A 16,041-nucleotide genomic window follows, 5' to 3' on the forward strand; every position below is an offset into this window, starting at 1 on the left:
ATTGGCAGGTGGATTCTTAAACCACTGCGCCACCAGGGAAGTCCCCCCACATTCATTCTTACATCACTTCCTCAGGGCAGCTTTCCCTGACCACCCACACTCCCCAACATTCAAATATCCTGTTGCAGATTCTCCCAGCACTTTTTCCTCTCCTTCACAGCACTTGTTGCAACAGCAGTTTTTAAACATGTTGTCAAAATTGCAGTTTTTATTTTTGTGTATATATATATATATATGTATATATATATATATATATATATATTTTTTTTTTTTTGCCACACCCTGCGGCTTGCGGTGTCTTAGTTCCCCAGCCAGGGATCAAACCCGTGCCCCCTGCATTGGGAGTACAGAGTCTTAACCACTGGACTGCCAGGGAAGTCCAAAATTGCAGTCTTTAATTGATTATTGCATACTCCGCCAACAGACTGACAGCTCCATGCAAGCAAGGACCATTTCTGGGTTCGCTCAATATTGTATTTCCAGCATCTAGAAACAGTGACTATGACATAGCATGCAATCAGGAAGGATTTGTTAAATGAATCAATATATGAATGTGCAGATTGGCAGGCACTAGGTACACACAACCTTGAGTTTTCAACAAAAGACTAAAACAGATTTTTACTGAATAAACTAGTAGAACAGAAATATGTTATGGTAGGTTTTAAGTGTTGATAATATTTGCATGTTATACAACGTAAGGCATTTCCATAAAATACATAGTTGTAGAAAGGTTTTGAAATTTTTTAAAATTAAACCTAGTGAATAAAAATTCCAATTTCAACTACTAGGTCATTAAAAATTTACACAAAACCGCTTTATCTGTGAAGTTATGCATTTAAAAAAATTTTTTTTAATTTTTGGCTGCATGGGGTCTTCGTTGCTGTGCGTGGGCTTTCTCTAGTTGCGGAGAGCGGCGGCTGCTGTTCATTGCGATGCACGGGCTTCTCATTGCGGTGGCTTCTCTTGTTGTGGAGCACAGGCTGTAGAGCGCAGGCTCAGTAGTTGTGGCACACGGGCTCAGTAGTTGTGGCTCACGGGCTGTAGAGCACAGGCTCAGTAGTTGTGGCTCACAGGCTTAGTTGCTCCGCAGCATGTGAGATCTTCCCAGGCCAGGGCTTGAACCTGTGTCCCCTGCATTGGCAGGCGGATTCTTAACCACTGTGCCACCAGAGAAGCCCCTGAAGTTATGCTTTTAAATTCTAAATTTAATGATAGCTAACCCTTTTGTGATTGCAGTGTCTATATTCTAGTTAATCACAAATATGAGTTAGTTCAGTCTATTCTCAGAGAGAGGAAGTAAAAAGTAAAATGCCTCCTTTGTATATATGAGTTGCACAAAAATAGATTATTTTTACAATATGAATTTTTATATAGGCTTCAAAGGATGAGAACTATGGAGTAGGGAAGGAGGTCAATATTTATTTTTATTGAAAACTGAATTATTAAAACCACTAATAGATTACTGACTTTTGTAGGAGTTCCATCCCAAATATTTAGTTTACAGATACTGTTTGATTCACAGATTCATGTTCCTGCTAGGCTGATTAACTAGGCTCTGTTCAGTAGCCACAGAGTCCACACTAACCCACCTTTTTCATAAATTTGCAAATGCAAACCAATTACCTTCAGAAGGACCAGGTGAGAAAACACGGAAGACAGAAAGATGGCCAGGCTGTAATGGTACAGTGTCATGAAGAAATACCCTAAAGCAGGACTTTTTACATAACTTCAGGCAATAACTTCATAGGAGGCTTACATTCTGAATAGGGTAACTCCTTTCTCCCAGAATTTGAAGGTCATGTCAAGGTCAGAAAATACCACACTTTGAAACTAAAGCTGAGAGAATCAATGTCAATCATGAGATCGGTCTTTACAAAAGAAACATACCATCCCAAAGCTGTGATTAGGGTATCTCCCATGTGTTCAAGATTGAGGGTACATCCCAGGATTGGAATGTAACTGCTTCAAAGAAAACACTTGATACTTTCAGGTCTAGTCCAGTGCCCTTCATACTGGGGTATGCTTAGCCCTGGAGGTATACACAGAATTTCCAAGGGATATGTGAGCACATAGAAGGTTTTTTAAGATAATAAGCTGTCAGGCTTTCAACTTCCGTACGCATTCGTTTTCCAAAACTGGACTGCTGGAGAATGTTCCTCTCAAGCTGGTTTTCCTTTCCCACCTCCCTTTTCACAATCACCTTTCTTCCACTTCACCAAAAGAGGCAAGCGGTCCACTCATCACTGATATTCCTGTTTTACATTGCCCTAGGATGGAAAAAGAGCACAGAGACAAATTGAGAAAGTAAATGTCATAATTATTTGGTAGCTACGCTTTTGCAGCTCTAATAGATTCCAGCTTTTACTTTCATCAAAACTCAAGAAGGCCCTAATTGAAGTGTCAGTTGATCATTAAAAATAATTTTCAACGATAGATCACTAGGGGTTTTTTGCACATATCTTGGAAGGAGTGTAAAGAATTTTGTGATGTAGTTGAAACAAAACCCTTTCTATTCCCATCATCCATAATTTTTTGTGAACAAATGTCCTCAGCACGTATTCAAAAAAAGAAGAACATTTTCACTCTAGAAAACAATGTTTTCTTGGCTGCACTGCTCGGCTTGTGGGGATCTTATTTCCCTGACCAGGGATCAAACCCGTGCTCCCTGCAGTGGAAGCACCGAGTGCTAACCACTGGACCGCCAGTGAATTCCCTAGAAAACAAATTCTTGGCACATTAATTAGTTGAAAAACTCAGCTAATTAAGGAATGTATTTCCAATAAATGTTTGTCATATTTAATATCAATATATTTATGTTCCTTTGACCAAATGTGCACTAATAATTATAATGGTAACTCATTTCAGGATATTTTATAACATTTAGGGTCATAGAAATTTTTTAAATTAAATTTAAATTGATAATAGACTTCTCAGTATAAATATTATAAAACTCTGTGGGGAAGTGGAATGGAAATAAAGGAATAATGTAGATTTTCCATCTGTTCATGTATTTTTTTTTTAAATGGGAATTATTTATTTATTTATGGCTGTGTTGGGTCTTCGTTTCTGCGCTAGGGCTTTCTCTAGTTGCGGCAAGCGGGGGCCACTCTTCATCGCAGTGCGCGGGCCTCTCACTATCGCGGCCTCTCTTGTTGCGGAGCACAGGCTCCAGACGCGCAGGCTCAGTAGTTGTGGCTCACGGGCCTAGTTGCTCCGCGGCATGTGGGATCTTCCCAGACCAGGGCTGGAACCCGTGTCCCCTGCATTGGCAGGCAGATTCTCAACCACTGTGCCACCAGGGAAGTCCCCAGTATGGATATTTTTAAGTGAATGATTATGGGTATCAAATAAATATGGTATAAAGATTCCATTGATTGGATTTTCTAAGAAGATACAATTTTAGTTTTTAGTGTCAATATTTACAACATGCCAGAAATGACATTCATTACAACAATTTGAACTTACAAGGAAAATATCTCAGATGCTACCTTAAGAATGCATAAAAGCGGGGCTTCCCTGGTGGTGCAGTGGTTAAGTATCCGCCTGCCAATGCAGGGGACATGGATTTGAGCCCTGGTCCAGGAAGATCCCACATGCTGCGGAGCAACTAAGCCCTTGCGCCACAACTACTGAGCCCTCGCACCACAACTACTGAAGCCCGTGCGCCTAGAACCCGAGCTCCGCAACAAGAGAAGCCACCACAATGAGAAGCCCACACACCCCAACAAAGAGCAGCCCCCACTCGCCGCAACTAGAGAAAGCCCGCCTGCAGCAGCGAAGACCCAACACAGCCAAAAATAAATAAATAAAATAAATAAAAAATAAAAATTAAAAAAAAAAAGAATGCATAAAAGGGTACTTAATTTTTCAAAATTATTTTGGGGAGGACACTGATCTATTTCAGCATTTCCCAAATGCTATTTTTCACCAGTTGGTGGTGAAATGAAAAATAAATACAATCTACAGAACTTTTCATAAAGTTAAATTTGTTCATTTTAAGACTGTTGATTATTCTGAAATTATATCCTTTCTGATGTTTTAAGCTTAAGATATATATTTTGAAACTAAGATGTTAACAGATGGTAGCTTTTTTTAATGCTCTTTATTGCTCCCCAAAATATTTAAAAAAAAATTTTTACTAACTCACAAAATTCAGAACCCTGAGAGAACCACTGGTCTAACAGAATGTAAAGGGGAATATTTTATAAAATAGAATATTCTGGAATTGTTGAGGAATTGAGACAGCCAATTTACCACCTAGTTTAATGGACATAGCAACAAGCATTTTAAAGTCTTTTTTTTTTCCCTACTGCATGCCAAACACTAGAATTTAATAGATAAATAAGATTGTCCCAACCCCCAAGAAACTCACATTTCAGTGAGGGAGATTAATATGCAAATTAACAATTATAACAGTTAAGTATTGATAGGGATATGTACAAAATGCTATGAAAACATGGAGGATAGAATGTTTGAAAAATTGAATTGCTAAGGAATATAGATCCTTGAGCAGGGTTTTGAGATATAGATATGAATGTGGCCAAAATAAAAGGAAATTTATCATAAAAGTAAGGAAATTTTTAGTAGTTCAGTGTGTGTGGACTATAAAAATGCTTGAAGTGAGATTTGAAAAGAAAGGAGGGGGAAAGATCAATAAAGAGTTTGTATTTTTTCCTGAAAGCGATGGGGAGAATGAAAGATTTTTAAGCAAGGAAATGACTAAATTGGATACTTCTTAATAATATTTAATTCCTAATTGTCACTCATCCAAAAATCTGATCTTTAATTGGGCCTTCTATGTAGTCATCCACTAGGAAGAAATTCCCTTAGTAAATGAAGTGGGTTATCCTGCCAGATAAATGTTCCATTGAAAAACAGTGAATTGGCAGTCTCTTCTAAATTTGATTGGTTTGAGGTAGTGTCCAAAATCTCATAGATTTTAAATATAGCGATCAAGCCCAGTTTGGGGATGCCCATACCTGAGTTGGAGATCTGAGGTGGTATTATTGAGATCTAGTTATTGCCACCTCTTGAAGTCCTGCCTGAGAAGCTAATAAGACTTCTAACGACATCCTGTATAGTACCCTGAAGACTCCATACCTATCAGCCTCCCACCTCTCAGGTATACTGAGAATTCCACAGTCACAATGGCAATAATTTCATAAAAGATGGTGTGATACTTTAAAAATCCTTAACACAACTTCCAGAAATGAAGATGAAATTCTTCTAAACATATGTGATCAACTAACATAAAATTTGCCTCAAACTTTGAGTTATTGCTCTTGCAACAAGAGCCATTAAGAATAGCCGTGCTGTCATACCTCTATTCTCATCTGCGTGGACCAGATGGTGTGGGGGGAGAAGGAAAAATTCCTAAGTACCTTTGCCTAGACTGCTCAAAGTAGTAGCGCTACTTAACAGTGGCTCAGTAGTGTCATGGGCATGTATAAAGACAGTCAGCATAAGTGAGGTAAGTTGTTTTCCTGTCGGTGCGATGAGAATCAAGTCATTAATTGTGGCTTGATGTGTTTTTTCACCGCTTTGAGATGTGTTTCCCAGGCTAGTCATAGTTAGTGTTGTACTGTGCAAAGTTATTATGCCTCACTGGTCAGTGAAACAATTAGGCTCATTGAACAAGTACAATCCAGGTACAGCCTACTTTTTTCTTCTGTTTAAGTAACCTGACCTAACAACCGCGGGATTCTGTTGTTGACTCTTAAATATGTCAGGATTTTCAAGTTTGCTCAAGAGACATAAATGATCAATTTGTGATTCAGAGATTCCTTCCTTTTCATACGCTCAATAATGGTACTTTAGTTAATATGTTTACATCTACAAAGATATCCACAAATGATGGGTAACAGTCACACATGTAGTTTTACTGCCGAGGACTTCAGTGTTCATATTGTGAAACTTGGGAAAATCACCTAATATCTCTAGATCCTGTTTTACTCATTTGTAAAATGGAGCTAATAATAGAATGGTAGTAACCTCATAACTCTGTTTTAAAAACGTAATGAGATAATATATGTAAAGCACTTAGCTCAGTGTGGGGTAAATATCAACCAACAAATTAATTTACTCAACTTTTCAAATACTTACTATGTGCCAGGTGCTATACTCAGTACTGGAGGTAAAATGGCGAACAAGAATAGACACAGTTCTTGCTCTCATGAAGCTTACAGTCTAATGGAATGGAGGAGGTTGGCAATCAACTAATCATAAAAAAAAAAAGTAAAAAGAAGAGAGGGGGCAAGAAGTGGAAGAACATGGTGCTTTTGGAGCTTATAATAGAAAAATTTGACTCGACTCCAGAGGGTGATTGGAGCAGATTTCTCTGGGAAAGTGTCTCTTGAGCTGCTACCTGCAGGTTGATGAAGAGTTAATTCAGTGATATGGAGAAGAAAGATGGCTTTCCAGCCTGTGTCGAGGCCTGCAGAGGAATGGGCCATCACAGGTTTGAAGGTTGGAAAGCAAGCCTGAGTGGCTGGAGAAGTTGAGGGGGTGGGGGGAGCAGGATGTGAGACAAGGTGGGTTTGAGATGAAGTGGGCGGGATCCATTGTGTAGCAGCTGTAAGTTTGTCTTTTTGATAACAATGAGAAGCTGCTGAACGGCTTTTGAATGAGGTGGGAGGAAAGGGCAGCATGATCAGGTTTGGATTTTGAGATCATCTTGGCTGTAGAATATGTATAGGAATAGGACCAGAGGAAATAGAGGCTATTATAAGAGATGATGAGGGAATTCCCCGGCAGTCCAGTGGTTAGGACACTGCACTTCCACTGCAGGGGGTATGGGTTCAGTCCCTGGTTGAGGAACTAAGATCCCACAAGCTGCATGGCATGGGCAAAATTTTAAAAGATGATGAAAGCTTGGACTGATCATGGTAAAGGTGGAGAGAACTGGACACATTTGAGAGATATTTAGGAGGGATAATTTATAGGAGTTGGTGATGGATTGGATATAGGGATTAAAAAGGAGCAAAGTGTTGAGGATCACTGTTAGGCTTCGGCCACCATTCCCTGAGGCAGTTAATGTCAGAAGAACAAAGTTTGGGGGTAAAATTATGAACTCATTTTTTGGAAATTTGATTTTGAGGGTTTTTTTGGATATTCATGGCTAGAGCACAGAGGATATATACGTATCATAAACAAGTATAACGTGTACACACACGCGCGTGCACTACACATGTCATCTGCCTATAGGTGGTGACATTTTCCCCTGTAAAGTGGGACTACTACACCTGCTTCATAGGAATGTTGTATGATGAACATAAAGTACCTAAGCATATGTGAATGACTGTGCTAGGCTAACAGAGAGTAAGGGAACGGTACGGGGTCCAGTAGCGGAAGAGTAATATGGAAATGCCTGAGAAGATCCTACAGGGAGTGTCAGACGAGCAGCATCCTGTATCCAGTGTGATGAGAATAGTCTGATATATACCACGTCTGAAGGTCACAAGATCTGTTAGTGGGCTACTTAACTCAGATGTTTTCTAAATAAGCAGTTATTGAATCTGAAGCCTGGAAGGCTCTTATTAATAATAACTTCAACACTAAAGTATTCAGAGGAAGTTTTCATGGAAATTCATGAACGTTTATTGAGGGTCATGAGTCCAACGTGGTAAGGTCAGAGAAAAATCCCCGGAACTGAAGTGTAGAAGTTGACCATAAAAAGAAGTGAGAAGGTATCCTCTAGGAGGAGTGAAGAGTACAGAGACTTTAAAAAGCACAGGTAGGGCTTCCCTGGTGGCGCAGTGGTTGAGAATCTGCCTGCCAATGCAGGGGACACGGGTTCCAGCCCTGGTCTGGGAAGATCCCACATGCCGCGGAGCAACTAGGCCCATGAGCCACAACTACTGAGCCTGCGCGTCTGGAGCCTGTGCTCCGCAACAAGAGAGGCCGCGACAGTGAGAGGCCCACGCACCGCGATGAAGAGTGGCCCCCACTCGTCGCGACTAGAGAAAGCCCTCGCACAGAAACGAAGACCCAAGACAGCCAAAAACAAACAAATAAATAACTTAAAAAAAAAAAAGCACAGGTACATAAAAGCACAGTGGGATGAAGGAAGTGAAATTATCTTGGAATTAATAACGTTTGGGGAGTGACAGGAGATGATATTGGCTAGGTAAAGGGACCAAATGATGGAAAGCAAGTGAGTAATGGGACTCATTAAAAGACTGTAGTCAGGGACTTCCCTGGTGGTGCAGTGGTTAAGAATCTGCCCGCCAATGCAGGAGACATGGGTTCGAGCCCTTGTCCGGGAAGATCCCACATGCCGCAGAGTAACTAAGCCCATGCGCCACAACTACTGAGCCCGCAAGCCACAACTACTGAAGCCCGTGTGCCTAGAGCCCGTGCTCCACAACAAGAGAAGCCACTGCAATGAGAAGGCCGCGCACCACAACGAAGAGTAGCCCTTGCTCACCGCAACTAGAGAAAGCCTGCGTGCAGCAATGAAGACCCAATGCAGCCAAAAATAAATGAATTAATTAATTTAAAAGAAAAAGATTGTAGGTAAAGAAATGATATATTAGACTTGCTTTTAGATAGAAATGTTCAGACCATCATACACACCAGAGAATGAAATTGGAGATACAGAGGTATCAGTTATGATGCTATTGCGATAGTGCAGGTGAAAGATAAAAGCCTGACTTCCAGGAGGTGCTTAGAAGGTAGTCTGGACTGGAAGCATTTAGAGATATATATTTGGTAATTATCAGCTTATAATGGGTAATTAAAGTCAGAATAAATGAAATAAACTAAGGAGAACATGTAAAGTGAGAAGAGATATAGAATTTAAAAAGAACCCAGTGAAATGGCATCATTTAAGGAACAGGTGCAAGAAGAGGATCCTGAGAAGGTCTCTCATCCAATAATGCTCATTCTCAAAAGTTCTTCTTTGTATCTAACTTAGATCTGTCCTGCTGTAATCAATGTCTATTTCTTCTGTCCGCTCTCCAGCTGAGATAGAAAGCAGCTGTTCATCATCTTGTGTATAACAACCCTTCCTTTGCTTGAATACTGTTATTAAGAAACCTGGTAGTCATCTCTAACTCAGGCTAAATAATTTCTAGCTCCTATTTTTCCAACCCTTTAATCATCTCTGTGACTCTGTTGAATCCCTTCCACTTTCTCCACAAACATCTTTAACTTGCAGAAGCCTTGGCTGGGCATTGTACTTTCGAGATTCACTCTGAGAATTATGGAAGAACTTTCTTAAATTTCTTATATGGTAACTTTATGTATCCCAATGTTATGCTTGGATCTGTTCCATGTGAAATACAGGATTTCTCGTAAACCAGTTTATTTTGGCTATTTATGTCTAACTAGCTTGTATTTATTATTAACACTAAGTCCCTTTTGATTGTGATGTTTCAAAGACATAATTCTCAATACCCTGCTGTGACCAAATGAAATAAGTTATCTGTCCCTGGTCTCATGGATATCAGTTTGGGCAGGAGGTAAAAGCTTTGTACTCCATGTACTTGCAAAGGATGACATAGATTAAGAGCATGTTGTTTTTCATCTCTCCTTTCTCGTTTACACTGTGAAATCAGATTAAACTCTAAATGTGAAGGAACCTCCCTTATTTCTCTTATCTCACATGTTTGTCTCCCTTACTCCACTGAGAGCTCCTTGAAGGAGGAGCACAATTCTGGTTATCTTTATATTCTCAGCCCACTTTTTTTGTTGTTGTTGTGGGCAGGCGGTGCTGCACCACATGGCATGTGGGATCTTAGTTCCCCAACCAGGGATTGAACTCATGCCCCCTGCAGTGGAAGCACGGAGTCTTAACCACTTGACCACCAGGGAAGTCCCTTAGCCCACTTTTTTTTTTTTTTTTTTAAATATTTTTATTTATTTATGTATGGCTGTGTTGGGTCTTCGTTTCTGTGCGAGGGCTTTCTCTAGTTGCGGCAAGTGGGGGCCACTCTTCATTGCGATGCGCAGGCCTCTCACTGTCGTGGCCTCTCTTGTTGCGGAGCACAGGCTCCAGAAGCGCAGGCTCAGTAGCTGTGGCTCACGGGCTTAGTTGCTCCGCGGCATGTGGGATCTTCCCAGACCAGGGCTAGAACCCGTGTCCCTTGCATTGGCAGGCAGACTCTCAACCACTGCGCCACCAGGGAAGCCCCCTTAGCCCACTTTTTATCTCAAGGAAAATCACATTTGATGCCTACCTTAAATCCAGTGTAGAAAAGGAAGGTCTTGACCAGCAATGGCATTTGACTTCCATCTTGCTTGTCATTTCCAATTGATTGGTAGTAATTTACTTATTCCTGAGCAATGTGATTAGAAGGACTCTGAAGCAGAGTCCTGGATCATCAAAACCTGCTGTGGCCAGTTGGAACTGCTGGGACTTAGAATTCTGAATTGCTCTAGCAAACTGTTTACCGTGGACATGGGACATAGGAGACGAGGCATGGGTAGCCCATATTTGCCACTAAAAGCAATACAGGACTATGCCTTCATTTCTATACAATGTCTTGGTCCCAGACTAGTCATGGACTACTCCTATAAGAAAGAAAACAGCACTTTGTTCCGTTTATGGATCATAGCAAAAACAACAGAAAGTCCCAGAGGTCATGGCCCTATTTTAAAAAAAAATTTATCCACCCACTCATTTTGCCCAATTGCACAAGGCCTATTTTTAGTAGCTCTTGGAAATTGTGTTAGTGCTAATCTGCAGGTTGCCACACACGGTTCTGAAATGTCATTACAAGAGTTTTGTTCACAGTTCTCTCCTGGAAGCTGCTCAGAAAATAGTTTTGATTTAACTTAAAAGTCAACGAAAATAATAGAGGGTGTTTTGTTTTGGTCTTTTTGAAGTTAATCAAAATTCCACTGCCATTTTAAAAGTTCCACAAATAATCTTATGGTGTTATTGCTAATTGTTACTTTGACAGCATATTATCAAAAGATGTAGTACTAGACAAAGAACTCGATCACTGAAACTTTAGTGACGTCTTTGCCAGATGGGTAGAGTTTGGTGTAAAAGCTGAACTAAGGTAGAACAAACTGAAGAATTAGTATGTTGGGGGACTTCCCTGGTGGTGCAGTGGTTAAGACTCCACGCTCCCAATGCAGGGGGCCTGGGTTCAATCCCTGGTCAGGGAACTAGATCCCACATGTATGGTGCAACTAAGGAAGCCGGCGAGCCGCAACTAAGGAGCCCGCCTGCCGCAACTGAGACCTGGTGAAACCAAATAAATAAATAAATACATAAATTAAAAAAAAAAAAAAGAATTAGTATGTTGGGGCTATTGTCCAGTCCCTGGAATGTAATAAATAGTCCTGAAGAACTGTCAGTACATTCAACTTTTAATACTTTTGTTTGTTTGCTTCTTTGTTTTGGTGGTATTGTTCTGTGCTTCTTCACTTAACATGAGCCTCCATGTCTAGGCTTTGGAGAATAACCCCAAAGATATATAAGTTAATGATAAGTCAAGTTGGTTGATCCACTCATGATAGGTACTGCATCTAAAGTCTACGGTTAATGGTGGAGATGAGTGCTCTAAAAGTATAACTTCGCAGTGAGTTGAGAAACATTGTCACTCTACATTCTTTCTGAGTTACCTGAACCGTTGACATGATTTTAAGTATCATTTGGTAATGACACTAAGTCTACAGCTACACCCCAAAACTTTCCCCGAGCTGCTGCCTGCTACATGAACCCTCTGGGTACACCTCAGCCTCAACAAGTCTCAAATTATTAAAGTCATCCCTTCCTGTCAAACTTCCTTCTTGTCCTGTAATCTCTATTGTGTTTGGTATTGATGCTATGCTCCACAGTTGTCTTTAACGCCTCCATTTTCTGTATTTCCCACATTCAATCTATCACCAAGTCTCTCCAGTCCACCTTCTAGCTAGTTCTTGAATGCTTTTCTTACTCTCCGCCTCTGCTATCACTGTCCTAGTTCTCTCATATCCTGAATACTGCAACAGCCACTTAAATAATCTTCCAATCTCTGTTCTGGCCCTGACCATATCTTACCATTTCGACCCCTTATTTTAAAATTTCGGCAACTCTTCATTGCTTGTAAGATAAAGTTCAAGCTCCTTAACCTGGAATTCAAGAATTTTGTGATCTGGCCCCCATCTAACTTTCTATTTTAATCCCTCATCATCTCCTTATACATCTTGTCTTTCACTTTCCTCTCTAGCAATGGTGCTGTTTTTTTTCTTCTCTGTCTCTATATGGAACACCTTCCCCCTTTCAACCCTCTTCCTCATCCTTTGGTTAATTCCTAATTATTCTTTAATAAAACCAACCTCAGTTACCATCTCTTCCTAGAAAGTCTTTTTCTACCTACCTACCTACACACACACACACACACACACACACACACACACACCTTTGTGCCTTTATGATACCCAGGATCCATGTCTACCATTGCCCTTAGCACATTATATTAACATGCCTGTGCATGGATTTGTCAGCACCACCATGCTATGAACGCTCTAAAGAGACATCATGTCATATTTACCTTTGTATCCATAACACACTAGCATAGTGCCTTGCACTGGTAATCTTTCTATGGATGTTGACTGAAAAAAAAATGACAGAGTGTATCATTATTGGTGCATGCAATAGAACACAAGTAGAAGCAATAATATCATCAGCTTGAATTTGCAACAGATTAACTAAAACGGATAATACAAAATACAGTGACTAAGCAAGGACAACAACTCCTGATGTACTTCAAGTCCCCTAGAAGTCATTGAAGCCTGTAATGCTAAAATGAATATAACAAACATGAATAAGTATAATTATTTAACTTTAGTGCCAAACTCTCATAAATGACTAAGTAATATATTTAAAGGTTGCTAACCAAATCAGGATTGTTAAGTAACACACTTCTAAAGGAAAATATTTAGACCAAAAGAACTTTTTTTTTTTTTTTTTTGGAGAAGTACAAGCCCCTCTTAGAAGGAAAATCCATAAAAATGTATTACTGTTTTTGAAAGCACAAGACTACTAGAATCATCAGTACTATAAGAATAGAAAGAGGGCTTCCCTGGTGGCGCAGTGGTTGAGAATCTGCCTGCCAATGCAGGGGACACGGGTTTGAGCCCTGGTCTGGGAAGATCCCACATGCCGCGGAGCAACTAGGCCCGTGAGCCACAATTACTGAGCCTGCGCGTCTGGAGCCTGTGCTCCGCAACAAGAGAGGCCGCGATAATGAGAGGCCCGCACACCGCGATGAAGAGTGGCCCCCACTCTCCGCAACTAGAGAAAGCCCTTGCACAGAAACGAAGACCCAACACAGCCATAAATAAATAAATAAATAAACCCAAAGTTAAAAAAAAAAAAAATAGTGGCTTTAAAAAAAAAAAAGAATAGAAAGAATGGCTAGTTATGCCCCATTTTTCCCTTCAATAAAATAGATCATTTGAATTTTAAAAGTGTACATATTTTCTCCCCGTAGTACTATTTCCATATTATATGAAAAAATTTTAAATACAGTCTATATCCATAACATTGTTATTTTTCTAAATTATCTCCTAAGCCTCCCCCTAACCCCCCAAACTCCCCCCCAAAATTGATAACCAAGATTCTAATATAAAATGAACAAGATAACAATTTCTCATTTGTGGCTCTCAGAATCTCTGCCTTTCTTTGCCTAGTAAGTTTCCCTAATTATCCCCCAGGTTAATTACTTATTTTCCCCACTAACATGTTTTATGGTTGACTTGCACAAGGATTTTATTGAAAACCTCAAATATTACAAGACAACTAGAAAATTAAACATCAGGTTTGAAAGCTTTATTGATATTTTCGTCTTTAAAAAGAAAATCATAGAAATACTTCTTTGCTTATTTTGGAGTACCTGATGAATCTTAACAACACATTCTTTGAATATTTTGGTTATTGTACACTCTCTTTTTACTAGAAAACAGGTTCTTCATATTTTGCTTACTGAAAATTATGCAAGCATATGGGCATGACATAAATACCTATCTGCCAATCTTTAGTTGATTAGTAGGATTTTTGGATCAATGTTAGTGCCCTCAGAGATTTCAGTGAGAAGATGCTAAGTCAGAGAGACCATTGTTGCTCGGTTAGAACTCTTTCTTGTTCCATTTAATTTACCATAGATGAATTTAAAATGAGACTGTTTAATGTGAAATTTACTTTTCATATCTGAAGGACAGTCTGAGTAAAAGGTGCCTCTTCCCTGAATTCACATGAAACAAAAAGAAGCTCTCTGTCTTCTTAAATACGTGCAGCTATGCTTTCTGTGCTACTTTCTAATGTATGTAAATTTTTTTTAGCACTCACTCTCTTTCAGTTTGATAAAGTCAAAAATCCTTAGGGATTCAAGAATTTCACATAGGTTCATGTTTCTTTTAATTAACTTTTACAGTCAGAATAATATTTCCATGAGTGAGTATCATACATCCTTAATAGGTATGTATTGAATGAATAAACAAAGCAACCCATCAATGACATGAGAAGGATCATGTGCTTTAAAATTTTCTGTGTAATATTTTAAATATGTTATGGTTGGACATCTATTGTTTTGTCTACCAAACAATCAGTCTTCTGAGACAGCCCTTTCCTCAATTCCTATCAGAGCTGCCAAGTTCCCACGTGACACTGCCACTCACAGTGGTGAGCGATTGAAACAAGCTGGGCCAATGAATCCCACATTTTTTTGAACTTTTGATCTAGAAAATAAAATGTAAAGTCTGGATTGTGCTGTGGTAGCACAGTGGTCTAAAGCGTAGGCTCTCAACTCGAAGGGGCTTCCACTGGCCAAAGACGGGACAATTTAAACATCAATAAAAACAACAAATGCAATGGATTGAAACAGTTAAATGTTAGAATCCATGAGTCCATAGTGATACCAGAAAACATTGATTGGTCACTTTTACTGGAGAACCAACTCATTATTTTGAACACTAGTTAATAAAGGAAAATGATCAAGGATTTATCCTGCCTTCCTTGAATTTACTGTACATTAGGGTAGCGAAATAGTTAAAGAAGAATTTATAGATCTGTGCCAGCTAATAAAAGAAGAAGGAATGATAGACTAGGTTACACTCATTTGCAAACGCCTAGTGGGCTATGCAATACGATATCTACTAGCCATACATGGTTATTGAGCATTTGAAATGTGGCTGGTCCAAAATGAGATGTGATATAAGCAATGGTGTGCTGATAAATGTTTAATAACTGGCTCTCTGAGATGGAAAAAAACCTCTTTTTGGTGTTTGCTGTGGAGTGACTATTACCACCATAGTGAATTTCGAACAACCGAAGGAATGTCATGAGCATAGAGTTGGGATGAGATGCTCACAGCTGGCTCTCATAGGCTAGTGTGAACAGGCACCCACCGGCTATGAGTGGAAAAAATACACAAGACTTTGAAGACTTAGTATGAAAATAAGAATATAAAAGATTTCATTTCATTGCAATCATTGTTGCTTTTGTTGTGGTCATCCATTTACAATGATTGGTGTCAGTCTATTTATCTCTTGTAAAAATAAAATACAGTGTGTGTGTGTGAAAAAATAATAATAATAAAAAAAAAGGATCAGAAAAAATAAAAAATAAAAATAAAAAAATAAAAGATTTCATTAAACATTTTAAATAAACGTTGAAATGGTAATATTTTGGATATACTGAGTTAAATAAAATATATTATTAAAATTATTTTTAAAAAGGAGTTCCCTGGCAGTCCAGTCGTTGTTAGGACTTGGTGTTTTCACTGCCGTGGCCTGGGTTCAATCCTTGGTAGGGGAACTAAGACCCCACAAGCTGCATGGCATGGCCAAAAAAAAAAAAAAAAATTATTTTTATTTTTTAAAAAAATAGGGGCACTAGAACACTTAAAATTACATATGTGGCTCATATTCTATTTCTCTTGGGCAGTGCTGCTGTAGACAGTGATCATCACTAACTGCCAACATATCAGGTAGCTAGACAACCAGATATTGTGTGACTCCTGATGGAAGTACATGACACCACCTGTGAAGCAGTCTCTCTCTCTCTTTTTTTTTTTTTTTTTTTGTATGTGGCCACACTGTGTAGTTTGT

General features: G+C 39.3%; 1 long non-coding RNA gene across 1 annotated transcript; it reads left to right on the plus strand.

The window, feature by feature from the left end:
* The first annotated feature begins 2,254 nt into the window (after positions 1–2,254).
* LOC309614850 lies at positions 2,255–13,314 on the plus strand. Its single transcript, XR_014236428.1, has 2 exons — positions 2,255–9,814; positions 10,130–13,314. It is a non-coding gene; the product is annotated as an uncharacterized lncRNA (long non-coding RNA).
* Positions 13,315–16,041: the final 2,727 nt, after the last annotated feature.

The sequence above is a fragment of the Balaenoptera borealis genome (genome assembly GCF_965194805.1).
Source record: "Balaenoptera borealis genome assembly, chromosome: 17".
Taxonomy (NCBI): domain Eukaryota; kingdom Metazoa; phylum Chordata; class Mammalia; order Artiodactyla; family Balaenopteridae; genus Balaenoptera; species Balaenoptera borealis.